This window comes from Hipposideros armiger, unplaced genomic scaffold (assembly GCF_001890085.2).
Source record: "Hipposideros armiger isolate ML-2016 unplaced genomic scaffold, ASM189008v1 scaffold_491, whole genome shotgun sequence".
In the NCBI taxonomy this organism is placed as follows: domain Eukaryota; kingdom Metazoa; phylum Chordata; class Mammalia; order Chiroptera; family Hipposideridae; genus Hipposideros; species Hipposideros armiger.
This window is the reverse complement of record NW_017731841.1, coordinates 647,437-672,410: the sequence shown is the minus strand read 5'-3', so window position 1 is coordinate 672,410 and position 24,974 is coordinate 647,437. Positions and strand designations below refer to the sequence as shown.

The window sequence follows — 24,974 nt, the reverse complement described above, 5'->3', positions numbered from 1 at the left end:
ATGTAGTGACCAAAGCCTGATCACTCGAGGGCTGCCCAGGTGTGATGTGGCAGACAGAAATGCATGGACCTAATAACTAAAGTCAGTATTTTAAACGAGTTTTAATAGAAAGTTCTTTTGCTTGGACCTGGGGTAGTTGTCAGGTGCTGGGGTATGCTGACTGCCATTTACAAACAATCCCCAGAAATCGTAACACAACTGGAATATTGTAATTGTCCAATACAAAATCTAAGTGCCTCCCTTATCGTAAGCACCCAAAATTTTTGTGAAATAAATGGATTGCACTGCCCTGGATTTTTCTGGAGAATGGGAGAAGGGAAACTATGAATAATAAAGGTGTAGGAAGGGGTACTGAGGAGAGGGAGACTCCAGGGAAGAAAAATGAGATAACAAGGCCTAGCACCAAATAAAAATGCCCAGTGTAAGGGAAAAAAAGAAAAACTTTAACTTTCATTTCTGCTTATTATGATTATTATCTATTAGTAACTAAAGAACTGGACGAAACATCTTTTAACAGATGGAAAGTATCCTATTAGAAACCAACGGTACGAGAGCAGAGGCATTCCCAGGAAAGTTGGGAACAGAACAGGGACACAGGATATTCGGATTACCATTCTGACAAGCCTAGCAATACAGTAAGAGAGAAAGAATAAAGAGATAAGGGAACTAAAAAATAAGTTATTACTTGCAAGTAATAACTGTCTACTAAGAAAATCTAAGAGAATCATCTGAAAATTAGAACCGACAAGAGAATAAGTGTCCAAATCTCACACAATTATAGAAAAATCTATACCTTTTCAGTATCTCAAACAGAACCACGAAGAAAGTTTAATGGGAAAAAACAAATTCACAACTCCAATAAAAAACTATAGTAATTAGGACTGAACTCTAAGACTTATATGAAGAAAACGAAAAATTTTACTTATGGGCATAAAGAAGGCACAAATAAATGAAGAGAAATGTCATATCCCTAACAGGGGAAGAATAAAAACAAGTAAAAAAAGAAACAAACTGGGCAAAAAATATCTGTAAAATATACAATGAAGGATTATATCCATGACATAAAGAAACCTACATGTAATTAAGAAAAAGATGAACACAAATTTTGTTAAATGGGCAAAAGATATCCAATAGACAATTTATTCCATAAAACATCAATAAAAATTAAAAGTTGCTCTCTATCACATTTGTATCCAAAGAATTGCAGATTAAAATTATACACCATTTATAACATATCAGAATGAGATAACTTTTAAAAGATTAAAAATCTGTTTTTGGAGGGTTCCAGGAAATAGACATTAGCATAAACTGCTTGCAAACTTGGTAACTGTAAATGATATAGCATTTTGGCACACAATTTGGTATCTATCAAATGTTTAATATGTATAAACTTTGACCTAGCAAGTTCATCTCTAGAAATCAATTTCAGAAACATTAACACAAGTATGCAAAATAGTACAGTATATATACAACAATCATTACCACAGCATTATTTTGTAAAAGGAAAACATTAAAAATAATCCCAAAAATCCACCAGTAGGCAACTGGGTAAATTAGTTATATATGGATGTGTGCTATATGCCTAATTAAAATAAGGAATACACTAGCAATGAACAATCCAAAAATGAAATTAAGAAAACAATTCCACCCCTCCCCCAATTCCCCAATAAAATCTTTAAAAAAAAGAAAGAAAGAAAACAATTCCATTTATAATAGCACCAAAATGAAAAAAAAAGCTTAGGAATAAATTTAACAACAAAAAGAAGTGCAAATCTTATACCCTGAAAACTACAAAATACTGTTGAAAGAAGACCTAAACAAATGGAAAGACATCCTTTTCATGGAACAGAAGACTTAATATAATTAAGATGACATTACTCCCTAAATTGATTTGCTATCAGAATTCCAGCTGTCTTTTTCTGCAGAGAACAATTTGAAAAAAAAATTTGAAGATTACTTTAAAATATATATATATAGCAAGATAGCAAGCTGGAGAACAATATGTATAGTATGGCCCTATTTTTTTCAGAAACGTATATGCAATGTTTGTGTGCAGGTGCATTTGAATTAAGGGGGACAGGTATTTCACCTTGTGCTTCATACATGTCTGTATTATGAAATTTTCACAAGCACATAAAATTTTATTGTTTAAGAAAGTCACAATAAAAAACTGTCTAATATTTTAAGTTTTTAACAAATAAATTTAAATTCCCTGAGAGGCCGCCTGCCAGGAAGGAATAGAAGGAATGACTGGAAGCCAGGCTAGAATGATGGGCACACCGGGATTCATTGAAACAGTCTCTCCCTCTCCTTTTTGGTAGGTTTGAAATTTTTCATAATACAAAGTTAAAGAAAAACAACAGAAGGGCCTATATCTTTGATCTTTTGGGGTTCATCTCTCCTAATGACCGGGGAATCAGGATTAAGAATCTTGACGAATGTTCTGGGCAGAGGAATCCCTCACTACCTATCCTTAGGTCCTCTTTCCCCTAAAAACCGCAGTCGCTAACAACTGCACCTTATAGGGTACTGATCTTATACAACCGCTGTCAAAGGAAAACTCCAAAACAAAATAAAACAAGACAAGTACTTGGAGTTCAGATGAGCGTAAGTGAGCCCAGCTTTCTGAAATATTAAACATTGGGCTTCCTAAATAAAGAGTAACACAGGTATTAAAAGGGTTAAAAAAAGTTATAATCAGTACATTCACTATTTTCTCTTGTGGAAAATCATCAGTTGCCCCCCACAGCTGGCATATCTACAAAGGTCATTTCATGTCTGCAGGCACCAGGATGCTAAAATCAGAGGTAGAGTGGTTTTCAGTAGGGAATCAGCAGCTCCCTGGAAAGGGATTCAAGGTTTCATTTACATTAGGGCTTAATATTAGACAAGGTGTTCTTGTGTTCTGTGGTTTCTCTCAGGGTGAAACGTTTTAACCCAACTCTGGTACTAATGTGTCCCTACGGGTAGCAACATAAAATAGATTTCTTTCCTATGGACCTGAGTGATTTCTTTCCTATGCCTGCTCTATCTCCTTAGAGCAAAAAGCCCTGCACTTACACACAGCACAGGAACCAGAAGGTCAGTCGACCTCAGGGCCGGACCCTAACCACCTACCCTGAGCTGAAAACAGCTGAATGGGAGTTCTTCCAGGACCGGGGAGCTACCTTAGGGGAGTCTTAGCACTCGGCCTGGCATGAAGCAGTCATTCAGTCAATTGGGTTCTCCTGACTGCATCTCTCATCCTTTTCCCTGTACTCTGCCTATCGCTGATGGATCTACTCATCCAGCAGGGAACTAACTCCAAAGCCACATCAGGTTAGAACACAAGAGAGGTGCTCCAATAGCGCGGGAGTCCTTTTTCTCCTCCACAAAGCATCAAAGGTTTGAAACAGCACTTCCCAACACTTTCTGATAGATAACATTTGGAAACTTTTGAGCTTTGGAGCTTCCCCAGGCTCTTCTATTATTTACTAGGGGATCAAACACAAGCACAGAAACGCAACAGGCAGGTTGCACGTAAGCTGGGCTTTTGTCGCCTGGGGTTTGGTTGCTGGTCAGGTTTTTAAGTTCTAGCTTTCGATGCTGTGGCTGAGTACAGGGAATCCTCTCCTGCTTTGTGTGATTTTGTTCTTTGAGAGCCTGGGAAGGGAGCCACCAGTCTCTTCTAAGTCTCAGTTCCTTCACTTATAAAATGACTACCTGATGACGTTTGGAAGTGCCTACATCACACTGAAAAAACAGGTAAGGCAATGTGATTTTATCAAAGCAGGCAAGCACCAGTTCAGGAGGAGGGCGGGAAAACGAGCAGAAGCCTCACTGTGGGTGGAGCCCCTCCTCTTTCATTACAGAAGTTCATTCATCCTTTCAAACACAATGCGGGGCAGCCTTGCCAAAAAGTAAAAACTTATACATGTGCACACACTTAATGAATTCACTTATGAAAAAGACGCCAACTTGTTCTAGCATAGAGAGCTTAAAGGCAGGTACAAAAATCAAAATAAATCTGCTGCTCTGATTTCTTCTAACTTCCAGCCTCTTGGAAAACAAAAAAAGTCCTGGAACTGGAATGAATTCTCAGCTCTGGGCAAGCCAGCTTCTCTTCTGGACTACTTCCTATGCATACCTAATTCTGATTTCAAATTTCAAAAGTAGGCAGGAGCACATCTGGGGGGAATAAAAAAAACAGAAAGGGCAAGGGATGAAAATAAAAGTTCACAATGGAATTACTTCAAATGAGGAATTCACTGCCTGGTGAAAGGCAGTGATGAAAAACAAAAGAAAGAGGAGCCCTAACATTTATCCATTCCTCTGGAAATAGGATCCACATTCTGTTCTATCCTATCTGGGATTCTGTCACCTCATCTCTCTAGCCTAGCACTGGACAATCTCATATTATGACCCTAACGTCATGTGATTTCTGTAATTAGGGCTTCTCCTAACTCAAAACCACTGAAGAGGAATTATCAAAGGTTTTAAGCAGAAAGGGCCTCAGACATCATCCGGTGCTTGGTTTTCCCCTGCCTCAATGACTGTCTTATCACCTGTATTCACGCCCAAATCTGAGGGGCTCCAGAGCCCAGCTCTTTCCATGGCACTTTGTTCTCTTCCCAGGGGTGCTGAGCAGTAGGAATCAGAGTGCAAAGGCATGCCAGTTGAGGACAGGAAACCAAGCACCCATTTTTATCATCCTTCACTCCTGAGAGCCCATCAAAACGATAGTACTAAAGTACAGAAGATTATACTCCAAAACCGCCTAGAGAATTGGGGGGTAAGGAGAAGTCGAGTGGCTATCAGCAAATGAAAATTTCCCCCACACACAATTCTATAAGGAGAAAGGGGAAGCCACACCCCAGAACATGCGCCAATGGGGCTGCAGTGAGATGAGGTCTTACCCACCTAGATTCTAAACAAGTTCTGGGCTCCTGTGGGTAGCTAGGAAGCATGAAGGGCCTGGAACATTCGGATAAGTAAGATGCACGCAGACAAGAGGGCTGGAAGGTCAGGGAACCAGTGTCTATGAACAGGCTGGGTCCCACGCAGAGTGAACAGACGGCCTCCCCAGGCATGAGTCCCTCGAGGCAGGAGCTAGGTCTTATTCTGCTCCCTATTCCCAAGGTCAAGTAGGCTCTCGGTAAATGTTGGCTCAACAACTGATGTGCCGACTTTCTTCAGCAATTCTGAATTTGCCAGAAGCAACCTGCGTTATTATTCCTACCAGGGCTGCCTAGTTGAAAACTCCAGGAGGCACCATCACAGGTGTGTGCAGCAGGTGCATTCCTGTGAAAGAAGGCACTTTTTTTTGTAATTAAAAATAAAAAAGCAAAACCCTCTCTATGTAATCTTTAAAATGAAACTCCTCCACATGCATCACCCACCAAAGCTCCGCCCTAACGCCACTTCCCCACGGAACTCCTGTGACCGTCCTTCCATGTTTACCTTGTCCCTGGCTGGGAAAGGCTGTCAGAGCCCTGGGAGCTGCCGCCACAGCTGGCGTGCCATGCCCAGACAACAGCCTTTTCCAGGAGGGCAGTCCCACCACTGGACATTCTCTGGCTCAGTAACTTCAAACCAAGACCACCAGTCATGACAAGCAGAACTGCCTGCTTTCATCTTAGGTGTTTACAAAAAGAGGAGGAAGATTCTAAAACTTGGTCTAGGTTCTTTCCCATTTGGGCTCAGTTTGTTGTAAGCCATTCACAGGGAAGGTACAACAGTCCTGGGATCTAGTCCTTCTCTGAGGAGAAAATGCCCAGAAGCAATTCACAGGAAGAATTAGTTAGCATTGGATACCAGAGCCTCCAGTCCTCTGAGATTGACAGCTGAGTCCTATTAATGGATCTCTAGCACCCTCCTTAGATTTCACTGGTTTAATCCAAGCTACCAAGTAATTCTAGTGAGACCAGCCCATGAACCATTCAAGTGCCTCTGAAACAACCGTTTCAAGGCACTTCCACAATAGGGGTGGCAAAAGGGGTGCAAAAAGAGAAATGGGGAGGAAACCAGTGGAATCTTTGACCAGACCTCAAGGGCCTTGTATTTCTTGGATCCCATTATCAGAGCCCACGCTAGGGATGTAAGGTGAATTCTCATTTTTATAAATCCTGGAATTATTTTATGAAGAACACAATTATATTGCATTATAACATATTCTGTATTGCACTATACTTTGTGCAAAAAATACTAGTTTATTAAATGCAAACACTGTAATGGAACTATCTGGGCCTTTCTTTCTGAAAGGCTCTGTTTTCTGGTGGAACTATGATGGGGAACTGAAGAGGTATTGTTTACAAGCACAATTCTTCCAATGTCTGCAGACAAGATTTCCTTAGGTAAAGGAGATTTAACGTTTCAAAAATAGTAAGGGGCCGGCCAAGTAGCGCGTTGGTTAAGAGCTGGCTTGGGTCGCCAGAGGGCCCCAGTTCGGATCCCACATATGAGGGCCAGTGACACTGCCCTCCACAGCTAAGATGCTGAACAACAGCTCAACCTGGAGCTGGGCTGCCATGAGTCGCTGGCGTAGGCTGCAGCCCCTACTGCAGTGGGTTGCCATGGGTTACCAGGTGTAGCCAGCAGCCAGCGTGAGCAGCCAGCAGCCGCCGTAAGCAGCCGTCCAGAAGCCAGCAACTGATCTGCCTCACCCGGGAAGAGCACAATGATGGTGCCAACTCGGGCCAGTGAAGCAACGTCCTCCACAACTAGAGTGAAGAACAAAAGGACAGTAACTTGTCTGTTCCCCTTTCCCCAATTCCCCAATAAAAATCTTTAAAAAAAAAAAAATAGTAGGCATTGTAGAAAAAATGAAATCCATTGATTTTATTGAGGATTTACTGCGTGCAAAGCACAGGCTCAAGTCTTAAATTGCTGTCAAATGCCACTATTAATTTTGGTAATAGTATCTACATTCTAATACCAAATGTTCAAATTACAACCCAGCTTTCCCCTAACATTCCAATAATCCACTCCCGACCTCATGACCTCTCACCTCACTGAACTATTTCCTAGTGACTCCTATTTAACTGAAATCAGCTGAGACACAACCGTAATTTTTTTAACTTTCCAAAATGCAACTTGGAATACCCTAAGATCCTGCTCAAAAATCTTCAACACTCTCTCACAGCCTGTTAAAACACAGCTTAACTGCTTGCCATGGCATTCATGCCCTCCAAGGTCCGGCACCAATCTATCTTTCTAGGAAGCACACAGCTCAGGTGAAGGGTTTGGGGTTCTCACCCAGACAGCCAGTTTCAGATGCCAGCTCTACCACTTATCTTCCCCCCATAAAAGTAACTAACAAGATGGCTGTGAGGATTAAGTGAAATAATTTGCCTATAAGAGCTCAGCACAGGCCTAGTACATAAAACGATTCCAAAAACATAAGCTATTTTCATTATCTCCAGCTTCCTTTTCATCGAACAAATATTCGAGTACTACTGTGTCCTTTTCTTTTTTCTTTTTTTATTAGTTTCAGGTGTACAAAACATAATGATTTGACATTTACACCACTAACAAAGTGATAACCTAACAAGACTACTACCCATCTGACACTGTACATAGCTACTCCAATACCATTCAATTATTCCCTATGCTGTACTTTACATCCCATGACTATATATTTTTTAATTATAGTTGACACTCAATATTATTTTATATTAGTTTCAGGTGTACTACAGCACAGTGGTTAGGTATTTATATAATCTATGAAGTGATCCCCCAATAAGTCTAGTACCCATCTGACACTACACGTTGTTTTTACAACATTATAGACTATATTCCCCACACAGTATTGCACATCCCCGTGACCATCAATTTGTACTTTCTAATCCCTTCACCTTCTCTCCCGACCCCCTCCCTCCTCCCATCTAGCAACCATCAGTTTTTGCTCTATATCTGAGTCTATTTAGGGTTTTGTTTGCTCATTTATTCTGTCCTTTACATTCCACATATAAGTGAAATCACAGGGTATCTTTCTCAGTCTGACTTATTTCAGTTGGCATAATACCGTCTAGGTCCATCCATGTTGTTGCCGATGGTTAAGATTTCATTCCTTTGCTGGACCAGGCCCCTTGCAAGTGCTTGGTTTATGAACCAAAGCCCTGTCCTCCTGGCGCTTCCATGTGAATGGGGAAAGGCAGGGCCCCATGGCTTCTAGACGGACCCAAAGTGGACTCTTCCCAGCCTGCTCTGGCCACTACAGCTCTGCTTGGGCAGTGTCCACCTTAAATATTCACTTCTACCCGCCTGAATCCTGTCTGTCTTTCAAGACCCGGCTCCGGGGCCTCCACTTCCAGGAAGCTTTTGTTAGTCTTCTCCCACAGAGGGGAAGCCTGGACCTGAGCATTCTGTTTGCATGGCTCCTAAGTGATTAGTTGTAACGTATAACAGGAACCACATCTACTCGCCATGATCACGCATTTGAAGGCAGGAATATCCTTTTTCTCTCAACAACTGGCACCTCTTCTCAAAAATAACTGTGAAATGGGCAAATCTCTAACCTCACTATCCTATCATCGTCCTATTAAGCCAAGGAACCCAAAGAAAAATCTGGACTATAAAGAGGTATTAGGAAAGAAAAGAAATAGGGCCCCACATACTGCTGAGAGTTCGATGATTTATCTTGGCTAAGAGTTACACTGTCTCTTTATGTGGCTCCCTTTGTCTTCTTAGGTGGGGTTGGTAAACTGGTCAAGTTTCCCAGGGCTGGTAAACTTCTAAGACTTGCATGCTTTTTTTACACAGTGAAACAAAACAGAGACAGAAATTCAGGCCTTCCTTTTCTTAGTATTTTTTCACTGAAAGCCAAGAGGGAAAAAGGCCCAGATCAGAACAGTTCAGTTCGTCCAGAGGACTTGACACTGATGTGGAATGTGCTCTCAGGCTCAGGGCCCACGCAGGACAAGGACAGGGGCAACTCAGGAAGCCCGGCTTGAACTGGTCCTGCCCAGCAGGGTCAGAAGCCCCAACTCCCCTCCTTCATGGAGCCCTGGGGACAATCCTGACCAAGGCAGCAGAGTAAGTGACCTTCACAGGCGCCAGGCCCTCCCACGGGAACAGTCCAATCAGATAACAAATGACGCTTAGAAAACTACAAATAAGGAACATGTGGTATTCTAGACAGGTAAGACAACAAATGAAAGAAACGGTTCTTTAATAATTATAACACTACTTTAGCAAAGACTCACCCTAGCACTAAGCTGATGGAAAGGATGAGTCCATCTAGTCTTTCCAGGTATCTGAGGCCTGATTCCAAATGTCTGAACATTGCATATGGTTAACTGAATAGGCATGTCTATTACAGAGAATATTCTCGAGTTTAGCCTTTCGTGGTGTCTCAGGGTCACCATAACATAGTCACTGTGCTGAGCTGAAGTCCACGAGTTGCCTTCCAGGGTCCTACAAGCCTAGGAGCCAATCAGAGGAAGGCTTCTGGAATTTGCAGGCTCTTGGTCATCCTCTCCTACCCTCACCTGCTGCTGAGACACCAGAGCAGATAAACTCTCCCCACAAGTTTCAGTCTGGAAGGTGGCAGAGTTTGGAGATACAGAGTTGATAAGGTGGCCTCTAGCTGTCCTTAACTGGAGTCACTTAACCATTAAGCCAGAAGGTTCTAAATGCTTGGTCTCAGGAAAGCAACGGGCCTTCCAGAGACATAACTGTTCAATCCCTCATGTTTATTTACTCAAGTTGCCAAGTGTCCCCAGCACTGTTTTAGGTAATGGAGATTTGTAGTTAAACAAGACAAGTAAGGGCTCTGCCATCAGGAAACATACATTCAAGGGGGGGAGGATTTTAAGTAGGGATAAAGTTGAGGGGAGAGACTACTCAGCCTGGGAGGCCGGGGAATGTGAGAGTTGAACCGAGACCTGAATGATAAGATGTAGCTCACAACACAGATCTGGGAGAAGCCGACTGACCATCAGAAGGCAAGCTCTAGAGACAGAAAGGCCAGGGTGGCTGGAGCGCAGGAAAAGGTAGCAAGAGTGGGCAGACGCCAAGAGTCAGAGAGGCCACGGGCTCGAGGTTATTTATACAGGACACAGTTTCCAGTTTTATTCTAAGACCTGTGGAGGGCTAACCTGAGAAGCGACTTCCTGTGTTAAGGGAGGCTAGAGTCCTAGTCATGATTTCGAAATATCATTCTGAGTGCTGTATGCGCTGGAGGCTCACACGGCCAATCCTGTTGTGAAACTGTGCTGTCATGACAATATTGCACAGTAGTTCAGAGGGCAGAGTCTGGACCTAGACTTAGCCGCGTACTATGTAACTTTAGGCAGATTATTTCCTCTCTAAGTCTCAGGTGTAAAATGGGAGATAAACATGAGTATGTCATAGTTGTTGTTTGAGTTTCAGTTTTAAGGACAAAAGAAAAGGGGGGCCGGACTTAAGAGTCTAAATGTCGATAATAACGCAAGCACTAATGCCTGAGAAGCCTCTCTAGCGTCTGTCCCTCTCCCCCCCTCCCCCTCCCCCTCCCCCTCTCTCTGGAGGAGGAAGGAAACAAACACATGGTACAGACTTGTTAACAAAATAAAGTGTCCCTCCTATTTAATGTCAAAGGCTACTACAATGGCAGGAGGAATGAGTATGTCCAAAATGTCAACTAGAACTTAGGGCACCACTCAGTAGGACATTGTTTCTTAAAGATGAAGGCAATTTCTCTTGGCTAGGAAAGGCTTTCCTTCTCTAAATGAAAAATAGCTCTGTGGCTAGTTATCCACATCTGAGAACACAGTCAAGTCCCACATGCCTGATTGTTCATTTTCTAACAGCTGCAGACAGAATCTAATGAACGCGTAATGATTCACGGGGCTTCCAGCCTGCCAGGCATCCTCTGTCACAAAACGGCAGAGTTCTGAGTACCATCAGGAAGCCCAGCCTCCCTCTTCAGTGGGGGGTGGGGTGCGAATGTATAAATATTTCTTTAACAATGTCAAAACTACACTTTGTATTTCTAGATTTCCCTCACTCATGATTTTCCTATTTAAAATTTTCTGGGAACAAATCACAACTTAAAATCAAGTTCTTAAATTACTAACAAAAGTTCGGACGGATGCCAAGGCATTCATCCAACCAAAACTCACTCACTTTCTAGATTTATTGGCTAGTTAGGAAACAAAGACTATTTCTGACTGACTTCCAGGTATCTCCTCCCACTAACTACCCCTCCTGATTTCATCTCAAGAGAGATGAAAATCACCCACCCATGGGATTTAGACACCCATTAGAATCCTCGTGCCTTACAGACACCATCTCTACAGACAGCTAGTCCCTGTCATAAAACTACACTGTATTAGGATACAAGCATAAGAGGAAATTGTCGAAGTGATTTTTTTTTAATGAAAGACAGATTAAACAAAAAATGCAAAGAAAAAGCCATCTCAAATAGTACAGGGAAGCAGGAGACATTTATTACACAGTTGAACATAATTAAATTTAATAAGCAGTTACTATATGCTGGGTCCTAGTGTGCAAGCAAGGGGTTCAGAGACAGAAAGATAAAATGTGGCCCTCACCTATAAAACTATTGATAATATAGTTGAAACAACTATATAAATGACAACACAGGCAAAACATAGTCTCCCAAAAGTGAAGGGCAGTCTAAATGCTATGTGATCACCATTAACAAGTAATCTCAGCTGGGAAAAATCAGCATGGGCTCAGAGAAGCCACAGCAATCTGTAAGCTAAGCTTTCAGCTATGTAAAGGAGTCTGACAAGGCCAAGGAGAGGTGATTCATACAGAGGAAAAAGAATGAGGGTGTGGGGAAGAGATACCAAATCAGTGTAGCTACAATATGGAGAGAATGTTGTGAAAGAAAAGCAAAGGATGACATGTTTGGGGCAAGTTCATATTGGAGGGCGCTGAACATCACGCTCAGGTGTTCAAGCTTTTTTCTGTAGGTAGCAAAGAACTCAAGGCTCCTGAGCAGGGATGGACATAACAGATCCATATTTTAAAAAGCTTCCTTGATCTGGAGAGGGAGACCAAGCGGAAAGCTTCAACAGGCTAAGGAAGAAAAAAGCGATGTCTTGTTCCTACGTTAAGGGAGGCTAGAAGGAAAAAAAAGGGGGGGGGGTTTGAAAGATACTTCAGATAAAATAATTGGTGACATTTTTTCTTTATGCTTTTCTGCCATTTTCAAATAGGCACATATTCACAAATATGGGGGGATACAAAAATAATTATTTCAGGGGAAAAAAAACTACTAAAACTTATTAACTGGACTGTGTACGTCGGGAGAGGAGTGTATTTGACACACAGGCGTTAAAGATTAACCCCAGACTTCTGATGTTGTCTGGTCATGCCTCAAACCTAAACAGGAACATGGGAGGAAAGGAAACAAACTTCTAAGATCCATCCACCCTCTTTTTCCAATCGTTTAAAAAACAGAAAGGGAAAAGCAAAGATATTAAATCTAGTCTCAGGTTCCACTACCCCACCAGAGCTCTGCATACTCATGAAAACATGGTTTTCTAAGCAAAGGACTAATAAAGGAACATGTAAACAGAGTTGACAATGGGATACGGTTATCAGTTTTCAAGTATACTTAAAGTCATTTTTAAAGTGTCCTTGGCATGCCAAGAATGTATATGCTAGTAGTTCTCTATTCTTTATCATTTATCCCTTAGATAATGTTATTATACTATATGGCCCAAAATTATCATGGTCTGTAATACTACATTCACTGGAATTAAAAGGAAAAATACATTTCTTCTAAATCTATGAATTAATTCTTTCATATTAAATGTGATGTTTATCCCTTTTACCCAATCACCAAAAGTCTAAAATGTTGACTTAGGAAACTTTCCAGTTCAAAAGCCAATGGACACACATATGAGTACAAATAAACTATAAATCTGAGCACAACTGTTGGGCTGCATCAATGTCAATATCCTGGTTATATTCCACCACAATTTGGCAAAATGTAACCATTTGGGGGAAACTGAGTATTTGTACAAAGGATCTCTCTGTATTATTTTTTCTTACATGAATCATGATGATCTTCATTTTTAAAACGGGGTTTTTTGGGGGTTTTTTAAGATTTTATTGGGGAATTGGGGAGCGGAACAGCGTTGGGGAATCCGGGAAGGGGAACAGACAAGTTGCTGTCCTTTTTGTTCTTCAGTCTAGTTGTGGAGGATGTCGCTTCACTGGCCCATGTTGGTATTATCATTGTGCTCTTCCCGGGTGAGGCAGTCGGTCGCTGGCTATTGGACGGATGGCCGCTCACTGCAGCTCACGACTGCTCACTGCGGCTCACGGCAGCTCATGAAAGTTCACGCCGGATGCCGGCCAGCCCCACTGCAGCCTACGCCAACTCACAGCAGCCCAGCTCCAGGTTGAGCTGTTGTTCACCATCTTAGCTGTAGAGGGCACAGCATCACTGGCCCTCATGTGGGATCCTGAGCTCAGAGCTGACGTCCCAACCAACTTCTAACCAACGCGCCACTCGGCCGGCCCCAAAACGGGTGAATTATTAAAAAAAAAAAAAAAACCAATGGGCAGCTCTGTCCTGTGAAACCCTAATTTACTTTGGCCACACAATAGACTGACAACAAAAAGGGAAGCTTTGAAGCTAACTCCTTATAGGCAGCGGCACAGACATGTATGAGATTCTAAATATAAGCAACCACAAGGTAAAAGGGAGAAAATAGAGAAAGACAGTGAAGAGAATGATTCCTATGTCTCCAGCTTTACATACAGGCTGTAAGCAGGTAAGGCGGGTGTCGTGACTGCTCTCCATTTTACAAACAGGGAAGCACAGTCTCAGAGGGGTAAAGGGATCTGCCCAAGCCTCCACACCACAGTGCGGCTGAGCAAAGTCAGGTGCTCCCAATACAGTGTTAAAATGCCGGGGGAAGTCTATTTTCCTAGTAGGAGAGGAGAGGGGAAGAAGGGAGGGGACGGAGATAAGAAGATGGAAGGTTACATGCACCTAAGGTGATATTACTCAAGCAATATCATCTCAGCAGCAAGATAAATAAACCAAGTTCACAGGGTACTGAGAAGCTTCCTGTGAGGAGACACAGCTAGCTAAAACCCTGCCCCAACACCAGAGGGTGCAAACTCCCACCTACAGCTGATTGCTACTGCTAAAAGCATAACACAGGCCGATGCAAACCCCTGAAGCCCTGACAGACAGGTCTCTATAATAGCAAGGTATTATGCAATCTGTCCTCTTATTTTCATTTGACTATGAAAAAAATCTCATGGAATACCATTAGCAGGAAAGGTCAGGGGTATTTTCATTCATTAGACAAATTTTATTGAGAAACAACTATGTGCCAAGGCACTAAGCAGGGTGTTACAGGTAAAATTACTTAAGAAAAAAAAAAGGAGACATGGTCTGAGACAGACATTGATCATATCATCACAATATAAAAACAGCCAAAGCTTTAAAGGCATAGAAAATGGGATGGCGGGCGGGGGGGCCTGTTCTAGTCTGATGGTCAAGAAATAAGATTTGAGATAAAAACTTATGGAACATAAGTAATGAAAAACTCAGCTCTGAGGGAAAAAAATATAGCTCTAAAATACAGAGAATTAGCTTTAAAACACATAACTTTGACTATCCCAAGGAAGAAAAAAGGAAAGGTGACAGAATAGACAATGTCAGTGTCCAGCCACATAATATGCCCTCTTTTCTTAAACAAATTGCATGACCCAATGTACGATGTGAGCCTATCGTTTGCCTTATCTGTAAAATCTATAGTCTACGCACAAATTCCCACCATTACTTTTACTTGTCTTCGCTCTAGGACACAGGAAAGCAAGCCATAGTAAGACTGGACTACAAGATGCACCAAAAAGTCAACTATCAGAAAGTCACTAATAACCCTTGGAAAGCCCCTGGGGAAACTATGGTTGTTAAGAAAAAGAAAATGGAGCCTTCATGAATTCCCCAGGGGCACTTCTCAACTGAGTTTTTTGTTTTATGTTGGGGAGTGGGATGCGGGATGCAGAACCTCTAGTAGGGATAGATCTGGGTTATGACACCCCAAAAACAAAACACAGTCCCTGCCCTCCAAACACTGGTAACCTATGGAGAGGCCATACACAAACAGGTAACTTCAATATGTGCAAAACCAGATAAAAGTGCTTCCTTGCTTTCAAGTCTGACAAGATGCCCCAGGCTCATCTTGGGCAATTCCAGCCTAGACCTAGAACCAGCATGTCTCTAAGGTTCCGTAATTCCTTTTATTGGGAAACAGCCCTTTCAAACTGGCTCTGTGCCCTTTTGACATGACTTGAAAGGGCTCCTAGAGGAAGATGCTCAAATGAAATTGGTTGAACACACAAACATGTTTAAATTCATTTATTATATTAATGTTATATAAAAAGACCTTATGGTCATCTTTAGAGGCTGGTAAGCACCAGCTCATGTTATGAAAATTGATATACCAAAGGAGAGAATAAAAGCACTCAAATTGTCTTTCCTATATAGAACCTATTATATTTCAGAGTAACCAAATAGTTGATGAGGCAAAGTTCTTCACAGAAGAATCACAGCTAATAAATAATAGAATGATAAGAAATAACAGAATGAGAAAATTGTCCTATTGCTATCTAATGACATAATCTAAGCAATAATCATCAATTGCTACTAAAAGCATTAAGTGAAAGGTTGGATGGGAAACATACAAGAGACTGATGACACCTGAGCCCACTGATCAATCTTAGCATCACCAAAAGTGCATCTCCACAGATAATAGGGGGCTGCTAATGTGATGCAGATGGATGAACACACCAACACTTAAGAAGCGTGAGTTATAAAAAGAAAGTCTGAAGCTAATCAAGCCTCTAGACTAATCTACCAGCTTTCCAGACACAGAAGAACATGCTAGATAACACAATGACACAAAATATGCAATCGGTTAAATTCAGAATGAGCGAGATTCTACAGGACAAATGACAGTTTCTTCAACAAATAAATTATATGAAAAAAAGGTGGGGGGGGAGAAACTTAAAATTTTAACAGAAACTTAAATGTAACGTGACATCAGTTGGATCCAGATTCAAATAATCAACTGTGAAAAGATATTTTTGAAACAGGATAACTGAACATAGTTATTGGATGATGTTAATTTTGGGTGATCATGTTGGGTGTGATCAAGTCCTTATTTATTTCAGATACATATGAAACATTTACAGGTAAAATGATATGATGTATGGAATGTATCTTAAAATACTCCAGGGGCAGAAAATTGGAGGGAAGACAGATGAAACAAGAATGGCAGAAAGCTAATAATTATTGAAACTGGATGATGGGGATGTGGGGATTGTTTTATTCTCTTATACGTATATTTGAAAAAAAAATCCATTGCAGAGATTGGAAAAAAACGTACAACCTTTATGCATGGATAATGATCACAATGTTATTTAAACATTGAAAATGTGCAAACAACCTAAAACTATCAATAGCAGACGAATTAGGTAAATTATAACATACATAAAAAGGAATATCACTGAGGCCAAAGAAATGACCATATTTTAACAACAATGAAATTCTATTTTTTTATATTGAGTAAAACAAAGCAGCAAACAATAGGCTATAGAACAGCACACACAGTGTAATTCTAATGTGATACATGCACAAGGATAGATCCAGAAGGATATTCACCAAAATGTGGGCATCTCCGGGTAGTCATATATTAGGCAAGTTATTTTCACTGATCTTTGGAAACTTCTTATAAAGGCATTAACTCATAAACTTTTTTTAGAGAGATGGTGATGAGTGTTTTATTTTTAGTTTTCCAAATTTAAAAAGCAGTTGGAATTATAATTCTTATGGTGATTAAGTGGCATGAAATATTGAAAGCAATTATCACAAGATGTGGCATATAGCTAGACATTCAAAACATGTTAAAGCTCTCATTATTCTTTTACTACATTTGAAAACCATAATAAAGCAAGTGCTTCTTTAAAAAACAAAAAAACCCTTATTCTTGTGAGTCCAAAACTCATGTACTTCCCTTCTCTTCATTTATTCATTGACATCTATCACGTTTTTCAATTTTAAAACACAATTCGGTCTTCATTAATACATCCCCATAAGGTTCCTTTTGAAACAGATCTTTTGAAAGTCCATGTGACTGATCACCAAATCATATGGATTTCTTTACTCTGGAGTCAAATGCCTGTGAAAATTCAGCATTCTCCCAGGACTAAGCTTCTCTAATTAATTACTCAGCGGTCTAAAGAGATTGGTGAGACATGGATGGAATTCCTTCACGTGGGGAATCTTCTCTTCTTGATCCTTTTTTAAAAAACTGACATATCATTTGCATACTATAAAATCCATCCTTTTAAAATGCACAATCCAGTAATTTTCAGTACATGCACAAGGCTATACAGCCATCACTACTATCTAATTTCAGAACATCTTCTTCACCCCAAAAAGAATTGTTACCCATTCAGTCCCTCCCCATTCTCCCCCCCCCACCACCTCTGACAATCATTAATGCAATTATAATTGTTATTCAGGCTGCTCTGCAGAGCGGGGGGTAGGAGGATGTAATTCCTAAAGATCTCCATTCTAAAGGTTTGAAATATATAATGAGCATGCTTCAATTCCACATGTATCATTATGCATTGGTGAAGATAAATAAGCATTTTCCTCTTGAATTAATCCCCCTATAAAGCAGAAATTAAATCAAACAGCCAGAGTTGGCTTACTCCGACAGCATTACTAATCAACTCTGAACATCTGACCGTGGCATATTTCACAATCTTCTATCTCAAAATTCTCATGCAGAAACAAAATCAAATTTAACGATTACCACAAAGATAAAGTGTGAAAACAGTAAATTTAGTCATTAAGGTAAGCTAAATTCATACCAATGTTTGCTCAGTTAGCTGGTGAAACTTATCAAAACAGCTTAGGTATGAAGTGCTGTAACATTTTCTACAGATTTTCAAAAATCATTTTCAGCAATTAGATGAAAATTTATAGGAAAAAAGTGGGGTTGAAGCAGCTGAACATGCCTAGTGGATTCTTGATCCTAACTGCAGTATTGGTTGGGTATCACCCATATTTTAAATATGAAGTTACTTTATTGTTACCATAATTCCAAGAACAAAATTAAGGAATCACTGCAAATTATTGGTTATCCTCCTTAATTGCAGATATGCAACTGTGCACCTATCCAACTTCCATCTCTTCATGTAGCTGACAATATAGGTAATATTATCACCCCTATCATATCCTTATCCATATCTTCTCAGAAGCAGCTGTCAAAAATTTTTAAATTTCTGTTTAAAAAAACAATACACCAGGGCCGGGCGAGTGGCTCGTTGGTTAAGAGTTGGCTTGGGAGTGCAAGCTCTGAGCAGCAGGGCCACTGGTTCATATCACACATGGACCAGTGATACTGCGCCCTCTACAGCTAAGGTGGTGAACAACAGCTCGACCTGGAGCTGGGCTGCCGTGAGTCGCCAGCAAACGGTGTAGGCTGCACTGGGGCTGCCATGAGCTACCGTGAGTGGCTGGCAGCAAGCATGAGTGGCCGTGAGCTGCCGTGAGCTGCCAACCAATGGCCAGCAACCAATTGCCTCACCCGGGAAGAGCACAATGATCACCATACCAACACGGGCCAGTGAAGTGACATCCTCCACAACTAGACTGAAGAACAAAAGGACAGCAACTTGTCTGTTCCCCTTCTGTGATTCCCCAACGCTGTTCCCCTCCCCAATTCCCCAAAATCTTAAAAACAAAACAAAAAAACAACAACAATGTATTATATGGCCTTTTGGCTCTCTGAGCAGCACCATGGTAATCGGCAAGAATAAGCGCCTTACAAAAAACGGCAAGAAGGGAGCCAAGAAAGTGGTCGACCCATTTTCTAAGAAAGATGGGTATGATGGGAAAGCACCAGCTATGTTCAATACAAGAAATATTGGGAAAACACTAGTCTAGAGAACTCAAGGAACCAAAATCGCCTCTGATGGTCTCAGGTTGTGTTTCTGAAGCGAGCCTAGCTGATCTAGAGAATGATGGAGCTGCATTTAGAAAATTCCAGTTAATTACTGAGGCTGTTCAGGGGTAAAACTGCCTACTTTCCATGACATGGATCTTACCCGTGACAAAAGGTGCTCCATGGTCAAACAATGGCTGACCATGATTGAAGCTCATGTTGATGTCAAGACTACCAACGGTTATTTGATTCGTCTATTCTGTGTTGGTTTACTAAGAAATGCAGCAATCAGATTTGGAAGACCTCTTATGCTCAAGATCAACAGGTCCGCCAAATCCAGAAGAAGAAAATGGAAATCATGGCCTGAGAAGTGCAGACAAATGACTTGAAAGAAATGGTCAATAAATTGATTCCAGATAGCCCTGGAAAAGAAACAGAAAAGGCTTGCCAATCTATCTCTCTGCTCCATGATGTCTTCGTTAGAAAAGTCAAAATGCTGGAGAAGCCCAAGTTTGAATTGGGAAAACTCATGGAGCTCCATGGTGAGGGTAGCAGTTCTGGAAAAGCTCCTGGGGAAGAGACAGGTGCTAAGTTGAATGAGTGGATAGGTATGAGTCCCCAGTCCAAGAATCTGTTTAAAATTCAGACTTTTCATGGTGATAAATAAAAACCTGTTCGTGATGTTTAAGTATATTTATTTATAAATACTATACACACACACACATACACACACGTATATATGCATATATATATATACACACACACACACACACTGTGGTAAATTTAGAAAATACAGGAAGAAAACCTATCTATTATTTCATGATTCAAATTTTTACATGATCTCTTCTCAGATCACTCTTCTACACATTTATACATAGCTGAGATCTTGCTGTATATAAACTGCACCTGCCTTTTCATTTTACATTATTCCATTAGCATTTCCCCATGTCACTAGAAACTCTTTTTAAACTATACTTGTTGCAGAGTACACCATCTTCTGGATAAACATATGGAACTATTTACATACATGTATCTTAGTTCTCCTAATGCTAGACATTTGAGATGTTCCCAATTTGAAAGTCACTAGTTCTAATTTCAATTGATTTTTTAATCATCATGCACACACTTCTTGCATAAACTCCTATCAGATGCACAGAGAGCACACATTTTCATATTGATTCCAAAGGACTTGGTTATTTTCAAGCAACTGTGATGCAGAGTCACTACCAAAAGCCACATTCTGTCCGAGAAAAAGTATCATCCATATCATTATGACTTTGGAATGAACAGTGGACCATAAATTCTTTAAACCACTTAGAAATGAAAGGCAGTGCTCCTATCCTAAACTTGCTATCAGATCCCTCTTCTGACCTGTAATACCAAGAACGTGAAGAGGGAAGATTCAATTTGTTTGCCTGTGTATCACTTGGCAATGGCCATCTCATATAGCTGACCTTGAATTTCTATGTTAGACTCTTTTCAGGCATACCAGACCTCACAAAGGTGACTGGAGAGCAAAGGATCCACTTCAGAAAAAAAAGGCTGCTGTGGCTCCAAGGCAAACAGCAGAGGCAGCCAAGTCTTCCAGGAGAGCAGGATGGAATGTAAAGCAGAACCAAAGACTTTTAGGACCACTTCCAATTACTTACCTGGAGAAATAAAAACAAGCAGAAACTTCCAATCCTTTGTCTCAGTCCAAGAGCATATTACTTTTTTAAATTAACATAAAACAAACTTGTCTGCCAAAAACTTTCAGAGTCCAAATCAAACATGAAAACAAAACTAGCCAAAAAAAAGAACATAAATTGGATCCTGGCATAGCCTTCATTTTAAAAATAAGATGGCTTATTATTTACCTTATCTGCTGCTCTGCTATTATCAAGCTACTGCCTTCTGATGTCAGGTACTACTAAACAGGACCTAGAATCATTTCTCTCCCTCCCAAAAGGCCCTTGTGTTCTTAGTAAGACATAAATGTTTTCTTCCTAAATTTGGTTCTAAGGTAATCGACACTGTTCCTCTGGCTGTTAGAACAGAAAATCCTTACATCTGTTTTTCTTACTCATCTTTGACAACAACCCATTTTCCAGTCCTGTGTCAAAAGACTGTTGTTCTTCCAAGCATTGACTGAACTTCTGTTACTTTCATTGAAAATTTAAACCCAGGACCCACTACTATTAGCCCAGCAGGAAATACAAGATTTGCTTTATTTTTGTTATAATACTCCCTAAACAAGGTGATGACAGAACAAAGTGACACCTATCAGCCAGAGGCTGGCTGAAGGAGGGGCTTCCAGTCAAAGCCCAGTCAATGCTCTGTGCCCTAGAGGACATAACTTAACCTTCAGTCTCAGGGCTAGCTAAACCTCTGGGAGGTGAGGTAAAGTTTAAGAATAAAGCATATAAAAACCTACTATTATTTGACACATAGCAGGAGATAAGTATCTTGATGATGTTCAAACAGTTCCTTTTCCACAACCTCCGTCACTATTTATTCATTTTGGCAGAGTATACAAACACTCCTAATTCACTTTTGACTTCACTCAAGTAAAATCATCTTCCTCTTTTCATGCAATACCGATCAGGCTATTATCTTCCCACTCAAGTCCTTTCCTTTTCTTGCTCATATGTACTCTCTTTTGTTTTTCACTATGATCAGTTTTGTGCTCATTTGAGGGCAATCTGTTCCAACACTGAAATTCTTTTACAGCGTTCACGGCTCACTTACAACGCAGCTCGTTAAATTGCACGCACAATGTCTTGAAACTTCTCCTTCACTACAGCCTAGTTGAGAAGCAACCCTCAAAGCTTGGACACACTCTAACTTGTGGTTTTTATTGGAGGAAGGAAGTTAAAGAGGACTCCAATGAGTCTAATATGACCCACCAGGGATGAGTGCTTAGTTGTTTCTAAAATAGTTTAGAAAGAACAAAAAGGTAGGGTACATACCCCACAATCTATATAAGTGCACATTTTAACGAACTGAGAGACCCGGGATAGTAACCTTTCACCTACCACCCTGCAAAGACGAGCAGCCAACGCGCTCCCTCAACACCAGACTCCTGAAATGAGGCTGCTGTGCAACCAGACTGTTTATTCCTCTGCGGCCTCTCTTTCTGCCACTGTTCTGGGGCAATTTAAATCCACAAAAGGCAACCAAAGGCAGGCAGTGATAGTGCTGGACCAACCACAAAGAAATGAAGAGAATCACGAAGCTAACAAGTCTGCAGCACTAAGTACGTGTCAAGCGTATCTATGTATGAACTCTTTCACCCTCACGACAACCCTATGAGATCAATATTGTCCCTACTTTACAGATGAAAAACTGAGGCCTAGAGAGGTTAAGTAACTTATCCAGCATCACAGCGAGTAAGGGAAGGAGCATGGATTTCAACCTAAGCAGTCTGGCCCCAGATTTCAAGCTCTTGACTTTTCCATTGTAAACTGTCTACTTTACAGAGCTGAAGCAACCTTTGAAGGACAGAGGGCAAAGGAATGTCACCAAGGAACCCTGAGTGGAAGCCCCAATATCACAAAGGGCTTCCTAAGCCTCTGCAGCTTGGGCACATTTGCCAGCAAGTTACAAAATACAACGGCTAGAAAAGCTAGAGGCAGGTCACAACTTCAGGGGAGGCAAAGCAACTGCCAAAGTAAGATTCTAGAACACGGCTCCACAGAGACCAAGCCCTGTCGCTCTCCTCGGCCGGTGCTCCCATTTCTAGAAGTGCATCCCAGCCCTACAAAGGGTGTACCTAGTTTGGGAGATGGCAAAAGAAACAGATCAATTTTCCCTAAAGAAAGGGAACAAGATTTCAGTCTATAAAAATAAATTCTTCCACCAAGGCACTTGAGGTTTCTCTTCAGAGCATGGAAAAAAACGCTGAGTTCTAGAAGGCATCCTGCTCTGCTACCTTCAAGCTGATCGCGCCTCTTGCTCCTTTATTTACGATAACAACCCTGGGCAGAAAGTAAACAAACATATACGTCACGCCAATAAAACTGACTTGTGTAGAGAATTAACACTCAAAAGTACTCCTTAAAAAGAATTTTTTTAAATGTCAGTGTATTATTTTTTTAAATCCAACAATGAAAAACTTAATAAAGTAGTAATTAAATATTCCCCTAGAATGATCCCCTTCCCCTGAAAAATAATCTATTAAAAGTCTGGTACATGCCATACCTGATTTTTTTCCTTGGAATTCTAGTACCAAAAGCCAGTGTTTTTATGGGTATAATGCCATTCTTTTATACTTTAAAAGCATGGAGTCTAAATCATTTATGGACTGATGTGCACAGAGTGAAAGTATGAATAATGCAGCAGATAACTCCCTGCATACACCAATCCATAAATGATGCACATAGTTTTACTGAACTAAACGATGCTTAATAAGCATTAATAACAATAAAAGGCCTGCCTATGGCCAGCTGTCGTCAGTGTGTACGCATGTGGCCACTGTGCGCACATCTCATCTACCTGTGCTTTGGGATCATGTGATCTAAACCCTCCTCGTTCACTTTAGAGAAAGATGGGCACAGGGTTCAACCAGTGTCCGCCATGGATGACCCCTTGGGGCTGGGCTGGTAACACGGAGCTAATCCCCAAGCAGTACTTCCTGTGAAAAGCACTGGCTTTCATTCACCTGCTCTGAACATACTTCTCCCAAAGTAGCATGATAGGGCAGTAAAGCTGATTCTGGCTAAAATTTTATCCGTGGGGAGAAAAATGTCCAACCCTCAGAAACAGATCTGGAAAAGAAGAGAGCAGGGAATGCAGCCCCTGCTAACAGGGAAGTGGCCCAGATGTAGAGGAGGGCTGGAAATTAGGCCTTCATTTCCTAAGCCCCTACCACAGCCTCCTCCTAATTTCCTTCACATCTCTTCTTCCCTCTTAATTTTAAAACTACTCCATTTGGGAGCACTACAAGAAGGAAAGGGCCCAAACTGGCTCTCGGAAAAATACAGGTTATGAATAAACATAAACATAAGAGGTTCAACCTCACTTCCTTAGTTAACAAGATACCCAGGAATGAATTTCAACAGGAAGGGCAAGTAGCAAGTGCACATCTGAAATGCTAAAGCAGTATGTAACTGTGTACATCAATACATAAATGATTTGGACTTCAGATTTTTAAAGTACAAAAGCATGGCATTCTATCCATAAAAACACTGGCATTTTGGTACTAGAATTCCAAAAACTAGTATAATAATCACTAAAGCTAAGTTCTTAGTGTAAAGGGGTTGAGAAAATGGAAAAGCTCACTTGAGGACAAAGCTAAAAGCCCAAATTATACAGGGTCACGAGGAAAAAAGTGAAGTGAGTACACACAGAGATAGCACTATGCCCAGCACGTCGGAACCCACAGCCGTGTCAGGTCAGTCACTCCTCCCACAGGAGGCAGAGGCCCAGCAGCGTGCCTAAGTCCACACATGCAATAAATAAGCAGAAGGGCTGGGATGCAAACCCGGGCCTTTGATCCAAACACCCGAGCCTGACCCCTGCAGCCCTGCAGCCTCTCAAATAATCTACTGTAAAACAAGTTCCGTGATGTCCCCCACTGGTCACCGCTGGGCCAGTTGCCCCTCAGCCACTCCTTTCTTTTAGGGCAGCAGGTCCTCCTTACTCCATCGTTTGACATGAGGTTTTCTGAGCAGAGGGGCCACCACTTTCTTGCACTGCAATACCTCCCTGGCCACAATGAATGGGTCAAGGATTTGAAGATTTCTTTTGGGATTTGTGGTTGTCTTACTCTAAGCTGGGAAAAGAGAGCTTCTTTCCTCTGGTGGTGAGCCAGGGTCATAGAGAAGATGAGTGTGACACTGAAAAGAAGCCTGTGTCCAAGATGGAAGCCACTTGCCACACAGAAGTCCTCCCCCTTCCAAGTCCCCAGCGCTGTCTCCACAGTAATCTCAACCACCGCCCTGGCCGGTGATCACCCAATAATGCCCACTTCAGCTTAAACTGATTTGAACTGAGTTCTTGCTCAGTACAAAGCCTATCTGACTTGCTTACCATAATCAGAAAGGTTATCAACAGTCATTTTTATTCACAAAGCTTTTTTTT

The 24,974-nt window shown here is 41.2% G+C and overlaps 1 protein-coding gene and 1 pseudogene across 1 annotated transcript in view; one reads left to right on the top strand and one right to left on the bottom strand.

The window, feature by feature from the left end:
- Nucleotides 1-24,974, bottom strand: part of CLASP1 (cytoplasmic linker associated protein 1) — a 285,385-nt gene that overhangs the window by 210,815 nt on the left and 49,596 nt on the right. The window lies entirely within an intron of this gene.
- LOC109395875 (40S ribosomal protein S3a pseudogene) lies at nucleotides 18,749-18,949 on the top strand (annotated as a pseudogene).